We start from the raw sequence: 21,662 nt of genomic DNA, 5'->3' as shown, positions 1-21,662 counted from the left end.
TTATTGGTAGCGCTTACCATTTATCTGGCCCTGGTGGTGTGCAGTATCACCACTCTGTTACACTGTACCATGTGTTTTAAAGCTTTTGTCTTATTTTCCGATTATTCTAATATTTGATATTTTGAAAAGCTTCAGTATTATGTTTGACAATTGATTGTAAGCATTTTGGAATTGATTATCTTATATTGACCATTTGGTTTAACTGATTTTGAATATATTTGGTTATTGTAGCAGAATGAATAATTGAATTCGAATACCTGGTGATCATGAAATTCAATCAACCAAAATAATTATCATCAAGATGAATTTGTGACTAATTCTTACGAATTTTATTTTTTTTTTATATATAACATATTGAATTGATAAAGTTTCTTCATATGCAACATTAGAAAAGTATTGATTGTAATAGTTTATAGAATAATATATTGATGTTGCTTCCATTTTAACATAGATTGTAATTCTTTTGTATCGTAGATATAATATTTAATTTTAATTATAGTTTAATTCAATTTTTGTTTAACCTATATTGTAATTCTTTTGTATCGTAAATATAATATTTAATTTTAATTATAGTTTAATTCAATTTTTGGTTTTTTATTATATTCTAGGTGTCTTCTATGGTTACTTTGTTTTTGACAAAGTACCATTACTTGGTATGTTTTCACCATTGGATGATGGAGCATAAAATTAATCCAATGGTAAAAATACATAAAGTAAGGTTTACTTTATAAAAAACAAAGTAAGCATAGCCTTCTAATATATTTCTTAATTAATCTGCTATTTTATTATTATTGTTTCACAGAATATTTGGAATATGAAAATGTATTAAAATTCCTAAAAAGTACAAATCATTGACTTTTATAAAAATAAATAAATCATTCATCTTTAGTTAAAATTCTATAAAAAAAGTAGTCAATTAATTTAATTTGAATTATCATTAAAATATATATATTAATTTCAAATATATATAATATAAATTTTTTTCATAGCATGATATAAAATTATTTAAAAGTAAATATGTTAATTTATTTATTTATCTAAATTATATAAAAGTTTCATACCCCGTGCATCACACGGGTTTTCGACTAGTAATAATAAAAACGAAAACAAAAAGTGGTTCAATTTAAATAAACTATGAATAAGACCTACAGATTGAAAGAAGTTGGAATACTGCAATTAATAACAATATAATAGTATCAAAATAAAATCTCACCAAACCCATAGCCAATGGAAAATCTTTCAGCTTATCGCATTTCTATGACCTCTACTAGTAATAGCTATTCCATAAAGGTCATCGAGAACTATTCTTATGCTTTCAGCTTTCTGAAGTGAGTATTTATTTTTTCATCACTTAATTAGTTTTATCAAACAATATCTATTTTAGAATACGTTTATTTTAGAGGCGAATATTTTTAAGAGATATATTTAAATTAATTATTTTATCTAAATAAATTTTTGTCTCCCATCCCAATTGCTCTAGCAAAACGTTGGACTAAGCCTACTTCCTTTCGTAGCCCATTTACACAACCCAAATCCACTTCTATAACCCGGGTTTCTAGAATACCCTCTTTGGCTCTTATAGCCTCATTTTTTTTGAGTCATTTTCTCTTCTCCCGTCTTCTTTTCTCTCGCCAGTTCTTGCCGCCGTGATTCCTTCAATGTTCACAACTAGACTCGAGTTTTGATGCTCTCCGTTGCAATTTCTTCATAGGAGGATGTTTTGCTTCTATGGCGCACTAGTCACTGAAGTTGGTTCAAATCAACTGAAATTTTCAAGGTGTGTTCCTCATACCTTAATTTCGTCTGTTTACTTAAGAAATTGATTCATGATTTATATAATTTGGATTATTTATGGAATAAGTTCATATTATTGGTACTGATTTCTTATTAGGTTTTTGAAATAGGAGTTTGGTTTGGGTTAGCAAAAGTAAACTGATAACTGTAATTTGGGTACCTATTGATGAGTTTGAGACTTGTTTTCCTTTTCTCGGCCTCTAGCTTTTTTTTTGGGTGATTTGCTTTTCCAGATTACATTACTGTCTGTTAACTGTTTCTGCTCTGTATGTGTGTGTGTATATATATATAAACTGATGTTTCCAGTATGCCCTTTTACAATTTCCAGAGATTGTTCATATTTCACGGGGATAGGACCTATGTATGGGAACTTAAGCAAAAAGTAATGCTAAACCACATTGCTTAGAACCTTAAAAGTGTATTTCAGCCTTACAAGTTACTTAAACACTTGTATTTAAGCAATAAATATAAGGATTTTATAAATAAAAGAACATGTAGCCTATCTTCGCTAAATAGTAATGATTTTTGACATTAATAAAAGAAAAAAAAACGTAATTTCTAGAACCTAGACATGTCATTTTTCTTCTAATGATTTTGGGCACACGTGAATGTTAAAGAAGTGAAAAATGGAAGAGGAAATAAATACATGTTTCTGATGGAATTTTTGGTAGTTTTTTGCTATGGAATGTTGAGTATTATTTGTGAGAAATGGAATTTCTAAGTGAGGTTCTGTTTTCTTATCGATTCTTACTTTTCCTTAGAAGGTTGGTTGTTTGAAGTGAAGAATATCTGGATTTTGAAGAAAAATAGAAACAGAAAAAGGAAGAGGTGAGAACTGGAAAAGAGGCTAGTATTGCTTGGTTCTCCTTACTAGGAAAAGAAGACTGAACAAGATGGAAATGACAGAAAACTGAGGCCTCCTATCTCTGGGATCCTTGAATTAAAATAGCCAAATTTTGGTTCTTTTATGCCTCTAACAAGAAACTTGAGAAAGAAAAGAAGTGCAGCAAAGAGAGAATATAGAGCCGAGAATGAAGTTACTCTTTTGACCCCCTCTCAGTATGGTCATTGCTTCCATGGTTCACCAATCAGATGTTTCATATTAACCGAACCGACACCTTCTATTATTCAAGTGTGTGTTTTTGGAAATGAATATGTTAGGCTTCAACTTGCTGATTTGCATTTCAAGCATTTGCCTCAAGCAAACCATGCTTGCAAAAGTTATCAATCATAGAGCTGTAATGTCCCCACATTTGTGCTCACGAAATGCAAATGGGCAAGTTGAAGCCTAATAAATTCATGTACAAATCATTGGGACTCCTAGCAATCATCACGGGGGAAAGCAAGCTAGGTGAGAAATCATTCATCCTTATGCAAAACAATATTATATTGCTCTTCTAATGTCATGCCCATTTTTGTTGTTGCATTGCATTCAAGTTTTCTTCCTTCCTTAATTGTTGGTGCTCATTGGGGGAATCTGTACCAAACACCCCAATCATCGTGCTCTTGGGATCAAAAGCTGGATCACTTATATGATTGTCCAAAGAATATGTAATCTTGAATACATATGTTGATATCTTATACATTGACGGTTTGGATGGGGCTAAATTAAAAAAAAAAAAAAAGACACAGATTGGGTTCCCAATCCATAACCCTTGTCTGTTTGTGCAAAGTGTAAACACACTTTGCATTTGACAGGAGCTTCCTTCAAAGAATCTATTTTGCAACATTTTCAAAATTCGGGGCCTCAAAGACTAAGTTTGCCACCTTTTGATAGCTATTCTGTTGTAAAAAAAAAGGTACATTTACCGGTAATGTAGTATATGTAACAAGTACTTTTTAGCATTTATCAAAACAATTAAAATTTTATATAGTTTGATTTTACTTTTTGATAAATGCATGAATTTTTTCTTCTAATGTTGGACTAAAATTAACCCCCCTATTCGAAATTCTGAACTCGCCACTGATTAAATATGTTATATGACGTGCGGGTCTTCAACTAGTGATAATAAAATCTGCAGATAACACATTGGATTTTGTTGATTTGTGATTTACAACAGTTGATTGATAATATTAAATAAAGAATAAATCATTCCCTTATTCCCTTACTCTTGCGGTTACACATTTGTTTTCATTCAATATTTCCAATTTGTTGTTTTAATGCAAACTACATGATACAATCCAAGGTTAAGTCCGGTTTGACAAGGACATGATGTTGGGAATATATTATTATTATTATTATTTTTTATTGAAGGCCGGTTAGCGAGAGAATGCAAAAAAACAGACATCCCAGCTATGCTGGCACCTCTGAAAATCACAGTAAACCCGAACCAATATTATTAAAGAAGAAAAGAAAAGTTACAAAGAACCAAATACAAAAGTTAAAAACAAAACAATGTCAAGCGAAGCGATAAGAACCACATCCCATAAGATCATGCAAAAAAGTCGGGCAACAAAAATCAGGAATTAAATCCCACCAATGTAAACTATCAACCATACGATCAAAAGATGCAAGAGATGCAAGAGAATCAGCAACTGCATTTCCTTCACGATAAATATGAGAAATGACAAATTGCATGAAATTTAATTTTGATAAACAATCAATCCAACTCTGATGAACCACCCACGGAACAGTAGTCGACTTACTACGCAACAACTCAACAACATAAGTCGAGTCACTCTTTAACCAAAGGTGATGCCAACCTTTGTCAAAAGCCGTATGAATCGCATAAATGCAGCCTTCAACTTAGCTAAAAAAACAAAAGAAATGTCAAACGGGAATACAAAAACACCAAGGAACATACCATTTGAGGAACGGTAAATCCCGCCACAACCCGCAGCACCCGGACTACCCAAAATAGAAGCATCAGTATTAACCTTAGTCCAACCGACCGGAAGATACTGCCAAACCACATGAATAATAAGAGGTCCCTTAGGAAATCTTCTATCAATTTTCAATTCCTTAAGAATTTGTAATTCCATAGAAGAATTCCAAGTAAAACCACGACCCTGATTTGCCGCTTCACGAATTGCACTCCAAATACGCCGAAGAACCAAAGAAATTACCAGTTTCTCATCATTAAAAATTTGATTGTTCCTTGCTAACCAAAGAGCCCACACAGTGCTAACACTTGCCACAGACCAAAGTTCAGCAATTTGTGAACTAAACCTTTGTTTACTAGCCTCCAAATTCTGAGTTTGGAAATCACCATCCAAAGGCGGACGCCTCCCAAACAAAGCAGAAATACCTCGCCAAATCTCTTGCGAAAAAACACATGTTAGCAAAATATGACAGTCATCTCCTCATAAGAAAGACACAACGGACATCTTGAAACAATCAAGCAACCCCGCCGCCTCAAATTCTCATGGGTAGGAAGATAACCCAAAAAATCCCTCCAACAAAAAATGAATGCGCAGGGGGAATAAATCGGCGCCAAAGAAAACAACACCAATCCAATTTCAACCTAGGAGGCCGCAACCAATCATAAAACAATTTAACCATCAAAATCCCACCAGTCGCAGACTCCCAAATACAAAAATCGTCCATTTCAGAACTTCTACAAACCAGCTTGATACCTTCTTCCACCTCTGCTGGCAAATTCGGCAAACCAACCCAAGCATTATTGATCAGAAAATCATACACCATATCCAAGCCACGCCTTTGCTGCAAGATGATAAACCCAATTGGGAAGCCACAGTAGGGCAAATCCATCTACCATTCCAAAAATTAAGACCAGATCTCCGCCCAATCCACCAACAACAATTATCTAAAACCAAAGAATATACCCCTCTAACAGAACCCCAAATGGACGAATTATGAAGCCACGGCCTATGTTGGCCCGATTTAGTAATAAAACGAGATCTTAATAAATTAAAAACAATGACTTCTCCTGAATTAAGCCCCAAGCCATCTTACAAAGCAAAGCCTGATTAAGTAAAATCAAATTCTTTACCCCAAGCCCACCAGAGTCAATCGAACCACAACACAATTTCCAAGGAACCGAAACTAATTTTCGATTGTCAATCGACCCAGACCAAACAAAATTTCTCATACAACCCATCATGCTCCTAAGCAGAGCCACGAGCCATTTGTAAACAATAAATGAATGAATGAAACTAGCAGTAATAACAGAGTTAATCAAAGCAACCCGACCAACCATAGACAGGCAATGACCCTTCCATTTGGTAAATTTAGCCAAAACCTTATCCTTCAAACTTCTCAAAACCTGTTTGCGAGGGGCCCCAAAGAAAAGAGGAACACCCAGATAACAAAACGGGACCTCCCCAAACCTAATACCAATGATTGCCGCCAAACGAGTACCACGACGAAAAGCAATCGAGCTACCCAAAAATAATTTTGACTTATTCCAATTAACCCTCTGGCCCAACAAAGAACCATACATATAAAAAACATCTATAATAACCTCCAAATTAGCAGACGAAGCTTTACAAAAAGCAAGATATCATCCACATAAAGTAAATGAGTAGGAAATACGTCCAAACCCGTGTATTGAATCGGAGCTAACCTCCCTGAATCTCTGAGATAAAGCAACCAATGACTAAGAAAGTCTTCAGCAATCCCTAACAAAATAGGAGAAAGAGGATCCCCTTGTCTAACCCCTCTCGAACATTTAAAATAGCCACTAATTATCCCATTATTCAGAATAGAAATTCTAGAAGCCGATAAAATATTCAAAATCCAATCCCGAAGTTGCAAGGAGAACCCAAAAGCATCCAAAACCGCTAAAAGAAAATTCCAATCCAAAGTGTCAAACGCCTTCTTAATATCCACCTTTAAAGCCATATTACCACCAAAACACTTTTTCTGAAGCATATTAGTGCCCTCCGAAGCCATAACAATGCACTGATGAATACTTAGGAATAAAACCAAACTGGTTAGCAAAAACAATATTTGAAGCAACAGAAGCAAGCATATCAGCCAAGATCTTGGAAATTAATTTATAACAAAAATTGCTCATAACAATCGGTCTATACTGATCAAGTGTAATGACACCATCAAATTTTGGAATTAAAGCCATAATTCTAGAGTATAAACTAGGAAGAACCATCCCATTCAAAAACAAGCTCCTCACAACCTCATAAACATCCTTACCAACAACGTCCCAAAAATGTTGAAAAAAGATCCATGTGAACCCATCAGGACCAGGAGAGCTAGAACCATCCATCTAAAAAATAGTCTTTCTGACTTCAGAGAAATCCAAGCAAATCATTCTTAGCATCAGTAACCAATCTCGGCACCACCTCATAAACCAAATCAAAATTACCGGGGCTGCCCAAATCATTTTTAGACAAAGTTGAATAAAAATCCTCAATATGAGAGTTAATCAGCATAGTATTAGTAACCAATTGATCATCAATCCTAAGAGCCAAAATTCCAGACATAGAAGCATGATTTGAAGCCATTCTATGAAAAAACGCCGAATTCCTATCACCATCTTTTAACCATTTCACCCTGCTCTTTTCCCGTAAAAAAAACTTCTTTCCTATGAAGAGCCGCATCTAGATTAGAATGAGCCGCAATCTCCTCAAGATAAAGAGAATCAGAAAAACCAAACACCAAGATATCATGTTGCACTTTAGCCAAACTCTCATCAGACTCAGAAATTGCAATGTCAACATTACCAAAAACATTCTTATTCCAATTTCTAAGGATCGGGCGAAGACGCCTAAGCTTGTCACACAAACTTTGCATAGGAGGTAATCTAGGATGAGAACCATTCCAATACTCCACAACCACATCCCTAAGACCCGGATGAAGAACCCACATAACTTGAAAATGAAAGCGAGAAAACTTTCGTGGCCCATTAGAAAAAGTAAAAAACAAAGAACAATGATCAGAATGATCAGAATGATGCCGCAGCAAAGCCATGCAACTAACAGTATTCCAGAAATCCAAAAAATTAGACGAAACTAAAACCCTATCCAAGTGAGACTCCACTCTAGCAGAACCAACCATACCATTAGACCGAGTAAAAAAATTCCCTTGAGAGGGACAATCCATCAACAAACCATTATCAATAAAATTACGAAAATCGTGTTTGATCCTCCATCTTTATATAATCTTTTAAAAATTACTCTAAACTTTTAATTTACACATAAAATCATCGAATTAAATCCAAACTTTTCCTATATCATCAAATCAAAATCACACACCTAATAATTATACTATATATTACTATCAAGGTATAAATTCTAGAAATTTAGACACGGACGTGACATTCTATGTACTAGGCTTGGTTGTATTCTGTATTTACGCATTCCACATTTATAATATATGATTTACAATTTCAGTTTCACTATCTGTGTTATTATTTATTACTTGCTTTGATACTTATAATTGATTATTGTGTAGGTCGCTTATGAGCTCCAAAATTTATTAGGATTCACATAGGTGTTGCCTTATCGGAGTTGACAATCCGAAAACCGTAGGAATTAATGAGCCACAGAACTTACGGGCCTTAGTTTCTGATCCTAAGAATTAGAGTTTCCTTAAGGGGAAATCATGACCTAAGAACCTCACGGAGTTGTTCGGTCTATAGATATTCGTCTTTGCAAGAGTAAATTATTAATCGTATATGTTCCGAATTGTTTGCCATATGTTATAACTTATCATTACCCGTAACACTTCATTAGAATTTGAACTACAGAAGTCTGTTTCACCGTAGCTTATGAGTAGTTGTAATTGTCACCCAGACCCAAAGCTGAAGTATTCACCGCTTAGATAACGTGTAGAACCGAGTAGTTTAATACTTGTAGGTATAAATCCCGCGGATTCGATACATGGACTTAACCAGATTTATTATTTGATACGCGGGGTACACTGCCTTTATGTAGTGTCTAGTAGAGTTAGAGCATGTAGAGAGATCATAACCGTAACACACACACACATAACATCACACAATACTTACCGCTCTATTAGAGTCTAGCTAACAACCACATAGCATAACAAACACATCTAGCACCATAGGCCGCCTGCCTATCAATAGACTATTCATACTGATGTAATTTAATACTTAGAGATCTGGTGCCAGATTTTTGAAAAAAACCCATTGGAAATTCAAATTCTGAAAATCTCTCCTGACTTTCCGACTTCTCAACAGCTCTATTACTACTGCTCGACTCATAGGGCCATTTTGAAGTCACCTAACACCCTTCTCTACGCATCAGTGCTTTGAGCCAGTCTCCCCATTCTCTTCTATGATCAACCGCCGGAACCCTGAAGTTAATTTCACACATTTGTTCCATATGTCCCAACAGTCCACACATTTAGTAGAAATTAGTCAACCGCTCATACTTAAATATGAGAAAGGACCATTTTTCGGACCTTTTAATTTTCTTAACTCTCTTCAAGGGGATTCTTGTGTCAATCTCACTCTTATACGCATAAATTGTCTTCGCATACTAGTATTATTCGATTCGTCATACTCCAGAAACTGCCTGATAGAATTTCTTATATGCTTACCTATTACTTTAGACATCATGCCCACAAGTAACTCATAAATCTGCATCCAAAAATCTATCCACTCCAGATTTACTGCTTTTTGCAACGTCCCAATCGAACACTCATGCAACACCAAGAGATGGTTATCGAACGACCATGAGCCTCCTATCAATACTCTATCATAATCAAATATGTGGAAAAATTCAAACACGGACATATTACTCTCCAACTTAGTAATCGTGATGCCTCTTCCAGGTTGCCAGAGGTATGCAAGTTTCGATTTTATAGCGAGAACATTAATCTGTCTCGCAGTGAGGAATCTTCCAACAAGAGATATATCATTGTTTCTTTCATCCACAGCCCCTGTGTCTCCATAAAAGTCCACCGGCTTGCCCTGTTCTGTATCTAGTAACGATGGCTGTAATAGGTCGACCTCTGTAGTAGTGACTCCACGGCGACAGAGAGGGCCGACGTTGAGGCAAGGAGAAAACAACCAGCCGGTAACATAATCAAACCTATTCTGACGAGAGGAGAACGGCATACTACGATGAAACTCCTATGAAAAGAGACCTCTGACGAGAGGAGACGAGAGTTTTTTTAGTTGATATTATATTCAATTGCTTTAATTGTCTATCCTGCCAATAAATTTCAATCAATTACTTTACTACTTCGTAAATCAATGTCTCTATTTTTTTTATAGAAGTAACAAAAAGATCTCTTACTAATTAACATTAACTTGAATGGTTAAGAGTTTCAAATAGTGTAATACACAGTAAACTTTAATTGATAGAAGATTCACTTAAAAAATATCTGCTGATCCTCAAACCGAAAAATGGATAAACTATAATAAAAAAAAAGTGTCTCTATGTTTACACCCTATGTGAAGTTATCCTCTATAACTTTTATTTCACAATTAATAGTGTTTCTTTATGCTTTTCAGAGTTTAAGTTGTTTCAAAACATCAATATTTTAAATGTCTAATTTAATTTCTTTTTCACAATTTCATAAATTTATCATTATTATTATCATCAATACTAATTATCACATGTACAATTAATTTTATTACGAAACTGCAATTCCATTTAAGGATTTTTTTTAAGAGAACAATGAATTTTTTTTTTCTAATTATCTCACACTTCAAAGTTCAAATTTTGTTTTAATGTACATGTGTTAATACATTGTTTCAGGACTAAAATTTCTAATATATATAGTATGATTTATATTAATAGTATCAATTTTATTTATTAATTTTCCGTGTGAACACTACAAAATGATGTGAATGCTTTTATTTTTGTAACTTATCTTAAAAATACAGAAAAAATAGGGACCTTATAGCAAAATAACAACTGGATTAGCAAGTATAAAAATGATCCTAGAATCTTAAATCCAAAAAAATAAGGCAGGCGTGTAGGAGTAGGAATCAGACTTCGCTCATTCTCCATACTATTTATCTTCTTCGACCACTCTTCTTTCCTTTTCAATCATTCGTCTTCACAATCTCTCTTTCTTCCTCCGCCCTTCACTCTCGCCACCGCCATCGCCAACCAACGGTATGTCTCAATCTCTCCCACGCCGATTTTTTTGTTTTTGCTCTCCATTGTTGCTGTTTCAATCATTTTGCAGATCTGTTTCGTACATTTCTATCTGTAGTTTTCAATTTTGTTGTTTTTTTTCTTCCTCTGTTTGTTAGAGTTGGAAACTTGAATTTTCGTAAGAACCTCAATTTCGTTACGCTATTAATTTCATTCTACCGGTTAATTTTAGTTTAAATTTCGGAATTAACTTAGTCAGTATTTTCGAGTGATATCATCGGTTCTGCGTGTTGGAATTTGTTTTTCAAAATGTGAATATGATTCTGTGTCGAGACTGAGATAATCATTCATGGATTAATTGATGATGACAATATTCTATTCTATGTTTCTTTTTTCTCAGCTTTGACTTTGAAATTGGTATATTGTTTCGTAATCGTTAGAGTTGGATAAAATAATTTGGATGTTTCTTTCATTTTTTTTATTATTTTACAGTAGTATAAAGTTTTTTGGAATCTGTGATGACGAATAGGCATGGATTGGTGCTTTCTAGCATATACGATATATAGAATTCCGAGTATCTAATCCGAAATATGCGCTTTTATAAAGCTTATAGAAGCTTAAATGAAAACAAAACTGTAATCAATTTCCAGAAAAAAAAATGGAAAGAGAGAAAGTGTATTAGATGCTGTATTTGATCTAAACAATGTAAATTTGACATTATACAAATGTTGGTATTTATAGAGAATACAGAAAACAGAAATACAGTAAAATATAGTTTTAATTGAATCCCTAAATGGCTGCAGAATTGGCTCCAAAATTGTTAACAGTTGTTAATAGAATTCTAGCAACTTGACAGCTGCAATCTGGTGTGATAGGATATATACATGATTTGTACATTTCCTACATGCCCCCCTCAAGATGGAAGTAGAGGTAAGGTAACGAAACCCATCTTGATAAGGACTGGAAACATAGTATTAGAACGGAGAGGTTTTGTGAACATATCAGCCAGCTGCAACTTTGTAGAAATGTGAGGTGTATGAAGAAAACCAGTTGCAATGTGTTTTCTGATCAAATGATAGTCGATATCAACATGTTTCGTTTGATCATGGAGAATCGGAGTTTTGGCAAGAGCAATAGCAGATTTGCTATCACAGTGGAGAGTAATAGGTAGTGTAGGCTTGATCTGAAAATCTGTGAGAAGATAAGTGATCCATTTTAGTTCGCAACTAGTGACAGCTAAACTCCTGTATTCTGCTTCAGCAGAAGATCTACTAGCTGTGGAATGCTTCTTTGCTTTCCATGAAACTAAGGAAGAGCCTAGAAAGATGCAGTAACCAGAAATTGATCTTCTAGTGAGTTTACATTTGCCCCAATCTGCATCACAGAATGCTTCAATGGTACAAACATCTCTAGTGTTTGGATAAAGCAAGCCAAGTTTAGATGTGCCCTTTAAATATTTAAGGACATGAAAAGCAGCCTGTAAACTCACAACGTAGTGTTTCACAAGCTTACAAACCTGACCTGCAGCAGCTTTAGTATATCCCTGTGGTGGATGTAGATAAACTGTTTCATCCAAAATGCCATGGAGATATGCATTATTCACATCTATCTGGTGAATTTGCCAATTATAAGATGCTCCAATTGCCAAAAATAGTCTGACTGTAACAGTTTTTGCAACAGGGCTAAAACTCTCAAAATAATCAATACCAAAAGTTTGGTTATAGCCCTTTGCAACCAATCTGGCCTTGTACCTGTCCACCTCCCCTGTGAGTTTGTATTTTACTCGAAAAACCCATTTTGTAGCAAGTGGCTTGATGTGAGGGGGTTTTGGAACTATATCCCATGTATGATTGTCTTCGAGTGCCTGGAGTTCTTGATGCATAGCCTTAACCCATAACTCATTATTTTTAGCTTTAGCGTAAGTATCTGGTTCCTGTATCTTCTGAATTTGAACATGAAAAGCCAAATGAGAAGAAGACATATGTAGAACTGCAAGAAAAGAAGAAACAACTTGACTGCATGACACAAAATCATTTAGCCATCCAGGCTTATGAGCAGCTCGAGAAGATTTTCTAAAAGGAACTGAGCTAGGAATAATAGTAGAAGTAGAATCTGCAGGACTGGGAACAGCAGAAGAGTTAGAATCTGCTAGATTTGGAGTAACAGGAGAACCAGAATCTCTAAAAACATGCTCCAAAACTGCATCAGAGGAGACAGAAGTATGAAAAGGAAAATTATCTTCATGGAAAACTACATCATGAGAAACTGTCAGTTTCTTTGTAAAAAGATCATATATCTTGTATCCCTTCTGTGCAGTAGGAAACCCCAGAAAAACACCAGGATAAGCTCGAACATCAAATTTGGATTTAGAAGGTAAAATCTTGGTATAGAAACACTTACATCCAAATATTTTGAACATGTCATAAGAGGGAAGTTTTCCATATAACTTTTCATATGGACTCATCCAATTTAGAACTCTGGTAGGTAGAACATTTATAATTTGTTCAGTCATTTGAATGGTTTCTCCCCAAAACATTTCTGGTAAACCTGCTTGAAATAACAAAGCTCTAGCCACATTGAGCAAATGACGATGCTTCCTCTCAGCAACTCCATTTTGCTGGGGGGGGGGGGTATAAGCACAAGTCTTTTGGTGTAAAATCCCCTTTTCTTGAAACATTTGTAAACAAGTTTGATTCACAAATTCTGTACGATTGTCTATGCGAAAAACCTTGACTCTAGCCTCATACTGATTTTCTATCATTTGAACAAAAATTCATAGAGCATGAGCTACCTGATCCTTCTGTTTGATTAAAACGATCCAAGTAATTCTTGAAAAATCATCTATCAGTGTGAGAAAGTAATTTGCACATGTGAGAGATTGAACTTTATATGGTCCCCAAAGATCAACATGGAGCAACTCAAAACATTTAAGTGTCTTAATGTCACTATGTGGAAAAGGAAGTCTATGTTGTTTTGCACTTGGACATATATCACATGTATACAACAGACTAGAGGAATCAATAGTTGAGATATGATGTAAAGCATCAAGTGAGGCATGACCAAGTCTACAATGCCATAATTGTGTTTGCTTATCATTTGGATTAGTTGTACTATGAGAAGAACAACAAACTTGTAATTTGGAAATGATAGAAGAATTGAAAGACTGGTCATCCAAGATATATAAGCCATCCACTAACCATCCAACAGCTAAGATCTCATGTGATGCTTTATTTTGTAAAGAACAATGATCTTGATAAAAAAATGACCTCTATATGACTTTGCTGTAAAAGTTGTCCAACAGATAAGAGACTATATTTGAAGGTAGGAATGTGCAAAACATTATGCAAACTTAAATTTTGAGAAAGGACCACAATACCAATGTGATTTATAGTTTGAAGAGTGCCATCTGGGAGAGTAACATGTTGAGGGATATGAGTTTCTTTGTAGTGACTGAACCATTTTATGTGATGACTCATGTGAGATGTTGCTCCACTGTCAATGATCCAGTAATCTTTTTGACCAAGAGGTGCAATAGAAGAAGAGCCTGTGCATCCAGCAAAAGCTGTAAAATCATTTGCATTGATAGGAGAATCTGGAATTTGTTTGCCTTTGAGCATTTTGTAAACTTCCTGGATCATGAAATTCATACTTTTATGTCCATCTCCTGGCTCATACTCATTTGCATCATTATATACATTACTGGTATAAGAATTTCCCTTTTCTGCAGCGGTTCCTGGAACACCAGAAACATCATTAGCTCGAAAAGAAGAGTTAGAATTTGAGCCGGATTGATCCCCTTTCCCAGTTATTCTTGGCCCTTTGTACCATTCAGGATACCCCACCAACCTGAAACAACCAGATCTATTGTGCCCCCCTTTGTTGCAGTAGTCACAATGCTTACTCCCTTTGTCTCCTTCATCTTTTTTGTATCTGTGATCGCCTTGTGACTTTTTCTCATATTTTGTAAAATTTGCAATTTCCACAGATTGGTGAATGGAAATTTCTTGTTGTTTCTCTATTGTTAGCAACATTGTGTATGCCTTATTTATATTTGGTAATGGATCCATGAGTAACAATTGATGTTTAATATGATCATATTGTTCATTCAAGTCAAGCAAAAACTGCATCAATCTCTCTTCTTCTATTGCATCAGATATTCTTTTAAAAGCTTTACAAGCACAATCTCTTGTTATACCACAGTGACAGAGTGGAATGGGGCTCAAGAAATTCAATTCTTCCCACAATTTCTTCAACTTATTAAAGTACTGGAGTATAGTAAAAGTACCTTGAGTAGATTGGCCAATTTCTCTGCGAATCTTGTAAATCATTGGACCATTTGTATCACCAAACCTATGCTTCAAATCTTTCCAAAGTTCCCTAGCATTTGTTGCATATTGAAACCCATCTGCAATTTCTTTGTGCATTGAGTTTAGTAACCATGAAGTTACCGGATTATCTGCCTTGGACCACCTTTGGTAAGCAGTTGTTCCTTCTTGAGGAATTTCCAGATCTTTGAGGATGAAATCACATTTCTCTTTCACCTTCAAAGCTCGAATCATCGTTTGACTCCATGACAAATAATTGTTGTGTGTCAATTGTATATTGACAATATAGATGCCTGGGTTATCGTGATGATGCGAACTTCCGCCTGGAAATTTTGATTTTGATCTTGAAGTTTCTTCTTTGTCTGTACTTTCGTAAGAAATTTCTTCATAAAATTCGTCTTCATTGCGAACCTCCTTGTTGCGATTATTCTTCTTTTTCTTCCCAACCATTACTGAAGCTCTGATACCATATAAAGCTTATAGAAGCTTAAATGAAAACAAAACTGTAATCAATTTCCAAGAAAGAAATGGAAAGGAAGAAAGTGTATTAGATGCTGTATTTGATCTAAACAATGTAAATTTGACATTATACAGATGTTGGTATTTATAGAGAATACAGAAAACAGAAATACAGTTTTAACTGAATCCCTAAATGGCTGCAGAATTGGCTCCAAAACTGTTAACAGTTGTTAACAGAATTCTAACAACTTGACAGCTGCAATCTGGTGTGATAGGATATATACATGATTTGTACATTTCCTACCGCTTTAATGTATATGGATCCTCTCCGCCTTTTATTTCCCATGAGCTATTGGCCAGTTTGGTTCTTTACCAGCCTCTTTTTTTGAAATTATCTTATCGAATCAAACCGGATATTTTAAGCAGAAAAAAGTTAGTCAAACGTCTTTTGTGTTAATGACAAAACGACAAATACAAAATAAAGAAAAAATTTCTCATCTTATCATTTTTATGAAAGATGATGTTAATTTCCCGATTTGCTAAACTTGCTAGCTGCCACTAGCTGCCAGCAGTGAGCAGGATCCCCATTTGCATTTTATACTAATTTTGAATGGTTTATTTAAGGAGTAAATTTTTATAAATTTAAATTCCATATATATAAGAATTTAGAATGGAAATGATGTGAGTTTCCCGATTAAGAATTTATTACTGATTTACAAACGGATGCACTGATGATAAAAGGACATGGACATTTTACTTGCAGGTGAATACTGAGGTTAGTTATTAAATACCTTCATATCTAGCATATACCGAATATCCAAGGGCATTATGGAAGAAGACGATGTCTATACAAACGATGGAACTGTGAATATTAGAGGAAAACCAGCAGTTAGAAGTGAAACCGGAAACTGGAAGGCTTGCCGTTTTATTCTTGGTATGATGTTTAATTGCTGTTTTTATCAAGTTCTTTATTTATCAAGTAAACATAATAGGTATAAATTAAAAACTAAAACAAAATTATAGAAACTAATTTCCAGTATATTCTTTCAAACTCGATTTTCTCCTCCCCCATTTTGTGATTTTCAACATTAGAATCGCCAAATCGATCTTCTCATCTCCTAAATTCGATGAAAGTTAAATAAGGGTCAAATCCATAAAAACAATCAATGATCAAGGGCTAAATATGAAAAAATAATCGATCAGGGGGCTTGATCTTTAAAACATGTAAAGTTCAGGGGCTTAATTATGCTTCCTACCTATATTTATATACTTATTTCAATTTTACATGACATTGATACTTCTTATTTTAGTACATAAAATAATTCTAGTTAGTATACTCGCTACTACTGCACTACTAATTTAGCTTTTATGTGGAAAATATTGCAATTTTAAATAACGTTTACGAGTTTGTGCAATTTCAAGCCTAGTTGATTAAAAATGAGTTTTTTTCATTAACATAAAATATGCAACTTCAAACCATATTGAGTGACCAGAACAGTGGAGGTTCGAGCGAGGATAGAACAAGAAATTACAGATAAAAAACCTCATTTTCGTCAATTAAGCTTGAAACTGTACCAATTGATAAACGTTAGGTTTAAAATTGCACTATTTTATGCATGAATGTTAATTGCTATCTCCTAATAACTATATGACTAAATTTTTACCTTATCCCTTGTAATAATAAAAAAATCATCTCGCCTATAACTTAAAAAAAAGAAAGTAGAATGTATATATGGGGGCCCAAATTATCATCTCACTCCGGACCTCTAAAAGGTCAGGAACGACCCTGATTATTATTATTATATAGATAGTGTATATTATTTATTATTTATTATTCATTTATTATTTATTATTCATTTATCTCTGCTTTTGTAACTGTATATTTATTATTCATTTATCTCTGCTTCTGTAACTGTATATAGATTATTATTGTAGCTTAGACGACAAGATTCTAATATCATTAATATCATATAGATATGTTGAAAACAAAGTATCAGCACTTTGTTTCTTAAACCAATAATACTTAAACCAATAAAACAAAAACACATAGTATCTTATTATTTCGAATTCCTTACCTTTTTACTTGGTACATTCTCTACCAGTCACCCCCATTTGAAGGCTTGAAGGAAGAAGAGAAAGGATTGCTTTCAAGATTTTACCAAGGTGTAAAGGGAAGTTTCAGCTATAAAATGTCCCTCTAATCATCTTATACTCCAAAAAAGGGTGAGGAATAAGCATTTGATTTTAATGGTGGGAATTCATTTACACTGAAATTGAATGTGCAGTTACTCTCTTTTTTTAGAACATGACTTTAGTTTCAGTTCACGGGGTAATTCAACTAGTTCCTTTTGATTTTAAGAAAAGGAATGAGCGTAATTTCACTGGACTTTAAAGCATTCATTCAATTACTTCAGGTGTGGGTGTAGTAAGCTAATCCTTGCTGCTCTTTAGGCGGGCTAACTCTTTCTTTTGGTAATAATAAAATGCTGCATTTCATAAAATAATAATAATAATAATAATAATAAGCTGGTCTTCTGTTTAGTAGGTCCAACAGAGGCTCATTTAGGTTGAAATTGAATGTTCAATAGCTCCTAATTTTAAACTTTAATGATTATATAATGGTTAAAGGAGTTTTGATTTCTAACTTTAAATTGATTTTACCTTCGTTGTGAACTGATATGATTAGATTATGGAGGTGTTTGGTTAGTCAAAATGAAGGTAGGGAATGGGAATGAAAATGGTTATTTTCATTTCTTCATGTTTGGTTTTATAATTTTGATTGAGGAATGAGAATCACATCAGCCCATATGTAGGAATCCATGATTCCTCCCTTTAACCACCCCAGTCAAATTTCATTCCCATTGATTTATAAATTTAACTAAAAAAAAATTAAATCCACTTTTTGTTAACGAATAACTGTCAAACCACGATTTTTACTTTTTAAAATACCTGCACTGTTTTTTTTATTAATGATAAGGTACAATTCATTTTCACAAAATAAATTGATATATGATTCTTTTACATGATGATTTTAATGGAAACGTAGAAAATTGGTGTTGTTTTTAATTCTATACATCATAGTATTTTATATTATTACTAATATATTTTACAGATGGTTTTTGAAATTATTATTGGTTTTAATTATTATTATTATTTTTTAAATATATCTAATATGTTTGGTATTGATTCCGATTTTCTAAAACTAATCACTCTTAAAATATTATGATGGATGGTATTAATTGTACAATCAAACATTAACAAAGGTAATTAATTACTCTCATTCCCATTCCCGATTTCCAAATAAACCAAACATTCTTAAAAGTAATCGAATTCCGATTCCGGATTAAACCAAACAAAATAAATAAATTGTCATTCCGATTCCGAAATTTGAACCAAACGCTCTCTATATATTATCTAGCAATTTTAATTGAAAGAATTCAATTAGATTCTCAAATAATCAATTTATTTGATTATTAAGAAAGCTCTCAACCAAAATCCAGTAGAACTCAGTAAATGTTTGGATTATTACCACATAAATTCTGTTTTTGATTTCCAATTTCTGAATTTTAACCTTCCTAGTTGGTTTCCATTATTCTTTAAGTCCTATATATTGTTGTGATTACTTTGAGCATACTTGATTTGTCATTTAGTCTAAAGGAAGTAACCATAGCGGACACCTCATTATTATTATTTTTTTTTGTTAGTATTATTATTATATATAGATAGTGTAGGTTATTTATTATTCATTTATGTCTGTTTCTGTAACTATATATATAGTATAGATTATTGTAACTTAGACCACAAGATTCTATTATCATTAATATCATATAAATATGTTGTCAATTATTATTATTATTATGGTGTATCAATAGATTTTATTATCATCATGGTTTGGAATTTAACACATTTATGTCAGTGTAGAACCCATGCATGATTTTCTTCTATAGAAAGAGATGTTGAAATGCTTAAAATCATCTTTTTGTCTCTTTCTCAATAGCTCAACTCACTCTATTATTATTTTGTTCTAGCCCACCACCACTGATTTTGACATATTGAATTTTCAACAGATGGAACTTGAGAAGATAAAGGTATGACTTATGTTGGCAATATGGTTAAACTACACTTTTGTAGTAGCTTCAGTAATCAACTATCGAAAGGTCACATTTACAACCAATGAGGCCACTGTTGGAAGCTACCGAAGTTTCGTACAGAGGTTACGAAACATTTTACAAAGTAGCTCTAAAAGCCATGGCATCACATTACTGCGAAGCCCATCTGAAATCACAAACACGACCAAGTTTGTACTGGTTGAGCTGATAAATAAAAAGCTCTCCATCACAGTAGCAGTAAGCATGGTTGATGTGTATGTGATTGGATTTAAATCTGAAGATAAGTTCTTCTTCTTAAAGGATGCTCCGTTGGGATCAGAAGCACTCCTTTGCGACGGAAAAAGCTACACTCATCTTACATCAGTGTGTACCAGTTACACTGATTTGGGAGTAAGAGAGGATGTCGGATTAGGAATCGGACCATTGGGCAAAGCAATCGAAGCACTCAGTAAGTTCGATGGAAAAACTGTTGCCAGAACTTTTAAAAATAGTCTTCTTGTTGTTATACAAACGGTTTCTGAGGCTGCAAGATTCAAATTCATCGAACTAAAGATAGTGCGTGACATAGCAGGTCATTATATGCCGAAAGAAGACACTCGTTGCTACGAAAATAAGTGGGATAAACTTTCTAAACAAATACAGCTATCTGGTATCGACGGAGAATTTAACACACCGATTCCGTTGACAGCTGAAAAAGTTATATCTAATGTTGCACAAGTTAAATCAGATATTACAATCTTGAAATATCATGTACATGGGACTTGAAGAATATAAAATTTGAGGAAATATATGTTGAACAAGTTATAGAAAAGTGGCTTAAACTAATAATTCACACAATAACACGATTTACTTCACTTGACATTCATAGATCTCAATTTCACAAATTTGGATGAAAAACAAAAGGTTTGGACGCTAAAAGATTCTAATCGTTTCTCCGCAAACCAACACAAGCAGACGTATCTTCAATCATGTCACAAAATCAAAAGGCAAACTATTTTGGTACCTCGCCAGTGGTCACTCATTTCACTCAAGTGTTTAGGTGTAAATTTTGTCTCTCAAGCCTTATACTAGCTTTGGCTACGGTGAATTTGCATTGTCATCCAGTTGTTACCATTGTGCTTATCTAGTCAGAAACAAGATCCCAAGGTCTTTTATGGGTTGTAATGTTGGTTTAGGGACATGTTTGGATAAGGAAAATACATGGAAAGTGAATAAACAACTAGTTGTGCAAAATAAATACAATAAGACTCAGAGCTCTTCAAAGATTAACCGAGAAACATAAGATGTGCTGCTGATGAGAAAACATATTTTTTTTCTTTTCTTACCAACTTCTATCTCCAAGACTGCAACCAGTCTCACAATGTTGAGTATTCATCTGTTTATCCTTATTCTTAACTTATGATTATATATTACAGTTCCTTGCTTCAAATGAATTTTCTGAGATTAATCATGCTGGAATCTCCACCTCAAACTAAATGACTCAACCATTGCTTTCTTTTTTTTTCTTTTTTACTTTTTTTCTTCTCTTTTTTTATTTTTTTTTCTTTTCTTTAGCTTTTTATTTTTTTTTCTTTTCTTCTTTGCAAAAGCACATAAAGTAGCAAAAATAATTCTCGGCTTCCTATTTTCCACAAATTTTGAGCTCCCTAAAACATTCCTATTTATGCACAATAATTGTAAATTCACGGGTGAGAAAAGGGTATTTAAGACGTTAGGGGTTTGTAATGTGGTAAAATAAAGAAAGTGGTATATGTAGGTTTCAACGGGGCTTAACTAAACACGACGTAAAAGGGTTTTGGGTTTAAACAAGGAAAAACAAGTTCTAACATTAACAAAGGGCTACACTTAATTGCCTTGATCACGCCAAGTTCCAACTGGATGCACGAGGTTTCGACTAGCATTTGATGCAAATTCTATAGACAATAGCAATTATGAGCACACTCAAGCAAAAAATAAACCGAGCAATGTGTAATAAAATGCT

General features: G+C 33.8%; 2 long non-coding RNA genes across 3 annotated transcripts; both read left to right on the top strand.

Annotated features, from left to right (window-relative positions):
• The first annotated feature begins 1,607 nt into the window (after positions 1-1,607).
• On the top strand, positions 1,608-3,671 carry LOC136205307 (uncharacterized). Its single transcript, XR_010675888.1, has 2 exons — positions 1,608-1,777; positions 2,556-3,671. It is a non-coding gene; the product is annotated as an uncharacterized lncRNA (long non-coding RNA).
• A 6,970-nt stretch (positions 3,672-10,641) lies between these two features.
• Positions 10,642-20,823, top strand: LOC136207054 (uncharacterized). 2 transcript variants are annotated; one of them, XR_010676547.1, is made up of 4 exons: positions 10,642-10,806; positions 16,336-16,506; positions 17,675-17,795; positions 19,640-20,823. It is a non-coding gene; the product is annotated as an uncharacterized lncRNA (long non-coding RNA). The 2 variants fall into 2 exon arrangements; XR_010676546.1 differs by lacking the exon at positions 19,640-20,823 and having other exon boundaries at positions 10,644-10,806; positions 17,675-17,980.
• Positions 20,824-21,662: the final 839 nt, after the last annotated feature.

Source organism: Euphorbia lathyris, chromosome 9, assembly GCF_963576675.1.
Source record: "Euphorbia lathyris chromosome 9, ddEupLath1.1, whole genome shotgun sequence".
NCBI lineage: Eukaryota > Viridiplantae > Streptophyta > Magnoliopsida > Malpighiales > Euphorbiaceae > Euphorbia > Euphorbia lathyris.
The sequence above is the reverse complement of the archived record's forward strand: the minus strand, read 5'-3'. Positions and strand labels throughout refer to the sequence as shown.